The sequence below is a fragment of the Leptonychotes weddellii genome, chromosome 5 (genome assembly GCF_054177405.1).
Source record: "Leptonychotes weddellii isolate Sample4059 chromosome 5, ASM5417740v2, whole genome shotgun sequence".
NCBI lineage: Eukaryota > Metazoa > Chordata > Mammalia > Carnivora > Phocidae > Leptonychotes > Leptonychotes weddellii.
In genome coordinates, this window is record NC_138373.1 from 104,307,340 (window position 1) to 104,314,388 (window position 7,049).

At 44.3% G+C, this 7,049-nt stretch overlaps 1 pseudogene; it reads left to right on the forward strand.

The window, feature by feature from the left end:
* Positions 1 to 1,828: 1,828 nt before the first annotated feature.
* On the forward strand, positions 1,829 to 2,500 carry LOC102726014 (ADP-ribosylation factor-like protein 2-binding protein pseudogene; annotated as a pseudogene).
* The last annotated feature ends 4,549 nt before the right edge of the window (positions 2,501 to 7,049 follow it).

The following is a 7,049-nucleotide window of genomic DNA, read 5'->3' on the forward strand; positions in this document are numbered from 1 at the left end:
AATGTATTATTTGTTTCAGAGGTACAGATCTGTGATTCAATAGTCTTGCACAATTCACAGCACTCACCATAGCACATACCCTCCCCAATGTCTATCACCCAGCCACCCCATTCCTCCCACCCCCCACCACTCCAGCAACCTCACAAAGGATTATTGTTGGACAGTTAGAACCTGCATCTTAATTACCAGTTTCTCTGTGCAAAGGATGCATGAAATAAATTTATGGACTTTGAAATGTGGACTGTGTAGGCTTTGACTGAGTAACTGCATCTTTAATGGAGAAGAACCTGGCTTGAAACAACCAAAAGATTAGTCTAAACAGTAGCATGAGAAAGGAGCTTTAATGTACACATTTGTCAATTGCTCTCCCCAGTTGCCGGTAAAGGATAGATTGGAGAAGGTTAGCCCCAGCAGCCTGGAGGCAGGGAAAATGCTTAAAGTTTATCTCTATCAGCCAGAGATCAGCTAATAGGAATCTTGACTTCAATGACCTTGGGCACCACAGTGGAGTCCTCAAAAATCTGGCTGGGGAGGGAGGGATGTCCAGAATGGACAGAAAAGGCAGGAGGTGGGCTGGGGAGACTGACCCAATTAGCACATCAGTCCTTGCCCCAGCCACAGCTCAGCTTTTCTGAATGTCCCAGGCAAGGTTTACAACTAATCAGATGGCAGCAAGCCAGGGAAGGCCACTCCCCTCCAAATCCCTGCAGAATTTTGTAATGAAATCTTTGGTATAAGCCGTGGGCTGCCCACTGCCCCTGGCTCTTTACCTCTGGGGTCTTCAAGGATCTTGGGGTCTTCTCCACTCTCCCTGGAGGAACTAGCTCTTACCTGAAGAGAGGCATCCTCCTCATTCAAACCCCAGTCAAGCAACCAGCTGGCTGCTCCCTCAGCCCCTGTCTCAGGTCAGATTCCCAGGAAACAGACTCTGAGATGGAAATTGTGGGCAGAATATGTACTGGAGTGATCTTAGGATCAATGCTGTAGGGGAGTAAATAAAGTAGGATTGGGGTTGGAGGGCCATCCACAACAGACCTCTCATCTCTATGGGGCTGACCCTGCTTCTGTTTTTCTCTTAGCGACACCCGCCCCCCCAACTCCATCATCTCATCTACCATTGCAGACATGATTTTGGAGTTGGCTCCTACCCATTTGGAACTTGGCCCCACTTCCCTGCAATCCTGTTAGCCCCTCTAGCCTCCCTGTTCCTGGGCCAGGTTCTGTCTTCCTCACCCCACTTCCCCCATGGGGCACTAATTCTGGCCCAATTACGAATGTTGAACAGATTCTGGACTCCTGAGTGGCTCAAGTGCTGTCGGAATCCTTGCCTTGGACAAGTAGATTAATAAGAAAAAAAAATGACCATTCAAAGAGAAAATGGGCTAAACAAATGGAAACAATACACAGAAAATGAAAATTAAATTGCAAATATATCTATAATGTTAATTAAATAATACGTAATATATTTATAATGTTCAATCTCATTAGCAATCAAAGAAATGAAAAGCAAACCTAGAAAACTGTTGAAAATTAAAAAGAATACCACAGAGTGTTTGCACGACTGGAGAAACAGGAAGTCTTATACATTATTTGTAAAATTACCAGTTGGTACACTCTTTCTGGATAGTAGTTTGACAATATAAATCAAAATTTTAAAGTGGCCTAGCAATTCCACATCTAGAACGTTATCTTAAAGAATGAATAGCACAAGCGTTCAGAGACACGTGTGTTCATTGTAGCAATGTTTATTATAGTGGAAAAAGTAGACATGACATATGCAACAAAATGTGCTACATCCACATAATAGAATATTGTGAAGTCATTAAGAATGATAATCTCGGCCACTGTGCCAGGAGGCAGAGTGTGGCTCCTGGAAGTCAGTCCTGGGGGGCAGGTGCAGAGCGGCTGGGCAGGGCTTGGAGGCCCCTGGGCACCGGTGCGCAGGCGCAGACTCAAACTCGCAGGCTCCCCGGCTTGGGGGATGCCAGTCAGCTACTAGCCAGGGCTGGACGGAAGCTGCAGAAGTCTCTGAAGAAGAGAGTTTCACACTGCCTACCTCTTCCGCCTCTGAAGCCTGATTTGAAGCTAGGGTTGGATTTATCGAGGACGTTGTCATGGATGCTGAGTTCCAGGTACCTATGAGAAATTTCATGGACAGATAATACCGGGAGTTTGAAGACACAGAAGAGTATAAACCCACCTACACGCCAATTTTAACGAATACCTCTCTTTGATAGAAAAGTATATTGAAGAACTGCTGACGTGGATTCCCGGATTAAACATGGCGGCTCCCATAGCAACAGTAAAACACGGCAAAGATGAGGTGGCTTGATGACCTATTCAACATGCCGCTCACATTTACAGACTTTCTGGCATTTAAACAGAGGTTTCTGGACTACAGAGCAGAAAAAGAAGGCCAAGGACTGGCCTTGAGCAGTGATTTAGTGTGACTTCATTGTGCAAATCATCTCCCGTGGCAGCTTCCCGGAACAATCCCTAGCACTAGCCCCCGCCTGCAGGGAATGGTGGACTCCTGGACAACATGGGCCCAATAGGCCGGAAGAGGCTTCTGCTCCCGATGCCTGGAGAATACACCCTGGAAAGATGCTCGATTCTACAGCGGTTTATTGTTAGGTATTGATGGGTCAGAATGATAATTATCTGAGGCTTCCAGGACTTTTTCCTGAAACACCTTCTTCTATTCAATAACCCCTAGTATTCCTGCCAAAGCAGACACCTCTCTCAGGTGCTTCTGAGAGTCAGACTTCTTTGGGACAAGACGATGTCAGGCGTTCCCTGGAAGGCCCCTGCCCCCAGAATACATGTTCCAGTGACAAGAAGTGGAACAACACCATCACACACCCTCCCTGTCTGAAATACCACAGGCAGGCTTTGCATAAATCTTCCCCTGTGCTCACAGTTCTTTCATTTGGCTTAGAGTTTCAGTCCGTCAAACCCAATGGCCCACCTGTGTGGAGTTTTTGACTAATTAGGAATGTTTATCTACGGTGTTAAAACAGTTGCCCTTATCTTCAGATTTCTGAAACGCCTCTATTTTCAGCCCACCATTATGGGAAAATTAGAACTAGTCTTGGCTGTGGGAATCAACTAAAAAAGGATGTCTTTTACCAAAAAGCTACATGTGAAAATCAACTCCTAGTCTTGGGTTTGCAGTTCTTTTATGACTGTCTTATTCCAGTCCTGATGTAGTCCCACTGCTGCAAAAGAAATCTTTTTTTAATAAGAATCATTTTGGGGGGAAAAAAGAAATTTTACCATTTTATTTTAAGTAGGCTTCACACCCAATGTGGGACTTGATCTCACAACCCTAAGGCAAAAATACTTTGTTCATTGGAGTTACTATTTTACTGGGCACCAACGAATATATACTGTATGCTGGAAATAGACTAAAGTTATCCTTTTCTTATGGCTTATTAAGTATTTATGCAGATTTGCTTAAAATCCTTTATGTATAAATCAGTTTGTTAGATTTTGGTTTGGGATTGGGATGAGTTTGATAAAAATGTGATTCTTCAAGCTGTGCCCCTTCCAAATCTATTCTTCTTCTTTTTTTAATTTTCTTTTATTATGTTATGTTAGTCACCAGACTGATGAACCAACTCTATTCTTCTCCCTGCCAAAGTGGTGTTCACTGGTCTAACTCAGCCTGAATAGAAGGGGATACCAAAGAGATTGAATGATCCTCTACCTGCCTTAGGTTTAATAAAACTTTTGGTAGAATATTAATGACCAGAAAACACATATGTCACACCTCTAGAAAGAAGGAAAAATGTTGCTTAATTCCCAATGTATACCTTTGTGGGTTTTTTTAAGTAAAAATAAGAATTTGAGGGACACATGGCTAGCTCAGTCGGTAGAGCATTTAACTCTCGATCTCAGGGTTGTGATTTCAATCCCCATATTAGCCATGGAGCCTACTTTTTTTTAAGATTATTTATTTATTTTTGGAGAGAGAGAGCAGACTCCCCACTGAACACACAGGGAGCCTGATGCGGAGCTCATTCTCACAACCCTGAGATCATGACCCGAGCAGACGCTCAACCCACTAAGCCACCCAGGAGCCCCAGGCATGGAGCCTACTTAAGAAAAAAATAAGAATCTGCACTGAAAAAGAAAATAATGATCTCCATCTATATTGGTTGTTATAGGAAAATATTATTTGGTAAGTTTCTTCCCAGCTAGACTATATGAAAGCAGAGATTACACATGTTCTTCACTCTATTCCTGAGCCCAGCACAACGTTTGGAAAATGATAGGCACTCAGTCTAGTTGTTGAATGACTAAATGGATAAATTCCACAATAGAGTAACTGAAAAATCAGGCTGTAAAGCAGTATGTATTTTTAAGGCCTTGTTCTGTAAAAGATGATACATTTACACGTACCTATCTCTATGTACGTACATGTGTGTATGCACAGGCATACTCATAGGAAAATGTCATAGGGAGGTGGAATTATAGATCATCTTTCTTTCTTTCTTTTACTTTCCTAAATTTTATGCATTTTCGTTACAGGTATGTGTTGTTTTATAATCTAGAGGAAAATCTTTAGAAGAAGAGGGAAAGACTAAGGATAAAGAACAATAGGTGTGCCTGGGTGACCCAGTTGGTTAAGCATCTGACTCTTGATTTCAGCTCAGGTCATGATCTCAGGGTCATGGGATTGAGCCCTGTGTTAGGCTCCACTCAGCACAGAGTCTGTTCAAAATTCTCTCTCTCCTTCTCCCCACACCTCCCTCTCTCTCTCTCTCTCTCAAATAAATAAATATTTAAAAAAAAAGGAAGAAAAGATAAAGGATGGAGAATGAAGAAACAGTTGACTCTTGGAGACAGATTGTTTAATCCTAAAGACATAACTGGTAGGATTTCAAGCTTCAATTTGGGAAGACTCCTGTCACCCCTCTGACCATTCCATAAAGGTGAATACCTACTCTACATACCCTGGGTGCCTTCAAAAGCAAAAGATGGCCGCAGCTCTGTCTTCACATGGGAGATGGATTTGAGGGATTCTTCATGGCTCAGAAAGCTTAGGATTGCCAGCTTCCCATACACTTAGAGATAATCGATTCTCTCCAGCCCCTAGCCTGGCCTTAAATATGATGCCCTCACCTTGGAAGCTTCCCTGCTCCACTAGCATGTGGTTTAGTCCCAGCCTGTGTCAAGAATATGAAACATGATCCTAGTCCTAGAATTCTTCTGGACTTTGGTCTGGATATCTGCTCTATAACCTTGCCCTTCCTCCATGTTGCCCAGACTCTCCTTCCCAGGCCTGCTCCAGGCTTCTTTTCCAAAATGCCTCGATCAATTCCCTCTCTCGATTCCAAGTACCCTGTAGTCTTTCACTACCTCCCTCTGTAACCCGCTCCACTATCTCTTCTTGCAAGAGCTCACAGGAAGGTGCCAGGCTCTCACTGTCAACTTTCAGCTTCATCCTGCCTTGGGGTGTGACCTATTCCAGGTGGGGGGAGGAGGTCCTGCTCTTATTACTCTCTTCATTCTTTCAGTTGACCCCCCAAATGTTCACTGCATGCCCCACACGCTTTGCAGGGCCCTGAGACAGCACTCAGGAACAAATTCTCCACACATGGAATGATGGATAAGAGACTGAACTGCCATACCCAAACCCTGCTGCTTCAGTCTGATGAGAACTGGGTTAGTGCAGTGCAGTCAGCCTCTACCCAGGAAGTTTGGCGACACAAGGAGCAGAGCATCTGGGGTGTCTTCCTAGGGATTGGTGATGCTTCTTGTAATGTCTCCAAAAGACCAGTAAGAGCAGCCTGTCCTGTTCCCATAGTACTCAGAGCTGTGCCAAGAGTAAATGGGGAAGGGGGCTGCTAGCAGGCCTTGAAAAGATAAGTAAGGATTTATTACACTCTCAAGTGTAGGAACTTTAAAATCAGTCTCCTCCAAGGCTTGAGACCAGGGCTGCTATATTTCAGAGATCAGATGGGATGAGTGTAGGAAATCAGATCTGACTCAAGAACATGGAGGCCAGGTCCTGGCACTCTTCTTGGCCCATCAGATAATGTACAGATGACCTCTCATTTAGTCCAGTTCTGGTCTGACTTCTGGGGGGTGGGGAGATAATGTATAATCTACAGTGACTTAAAAACCTGAATTTTACCATGCTCAAAGGCATGCAGATGGGATTGAATTGGGGCATGGGGAAAGGAACAGAGACTCCACTGAAGCTCTCAGTTTCCCTGCTTCCTTCAGTGACTGTCTCATTGTCCCTGTCCTCCATGGGTTTGGGTTTCAGGTTTTTGGGAACAGCCTGGAAATGCCAGTGTAAGAGCAAGTATGCATCTTCCTCAGCCCTAATTTTATATCCATCTGGAGTGAATTCCACTAGTGGCTCTGCTACTCTCTCTCTTACCTGATGAGTGAATTTGGAAGGAAGAACTGGGCATGCATAGCTCTGCCCCTCCATCTCTTAAGATCTGACTGTTCATTGCAAGCTAATGTTCTGCTCTCCTATCTCCCATGAGGGGACTTACCACATAGAGAAGGACATGATGGCCCTATATTGTGTCTGCCCAGGTGGGAAATCTGGCCTAATCCTGAGGTCCTGTATTAGGAAACCCATTCCATCAGAAGTATAAACTGTATTCTCCAATATCTGCTTTGCTGGTAATAAAGGCAATATTGACTCTCCATTTGCTCATTCCTTTGTCTTATTTTTTAATTGGCTCAGAACCTGGTCAGGGAAAAGAGGGTGTTATGCATTGACCACTCCAGACTCCAGGAGCTGTGTTTGCAGCAAGAGAATTTGCTGTGTCTGGCTGGCATGACAATGGGAGAAAAGGAGCTGCAGTCCCAGTAGAATCTATTCCCTTGATGACCTGCTAAACCTTCTTTTTCCAAGACTGGATCCCAGAGGCCTGCTCAGAGGCAGGGAGGATGGATGGGAAGACCTCCTTGGGAGTGGGGGCATCCACTTAAACAACATAAATACTGTTGGACATAGTTTGGCTATTGTGGACATTGCTGCTATAAACATTGGGGTGCACGTACCCCTTCGGATCACTACA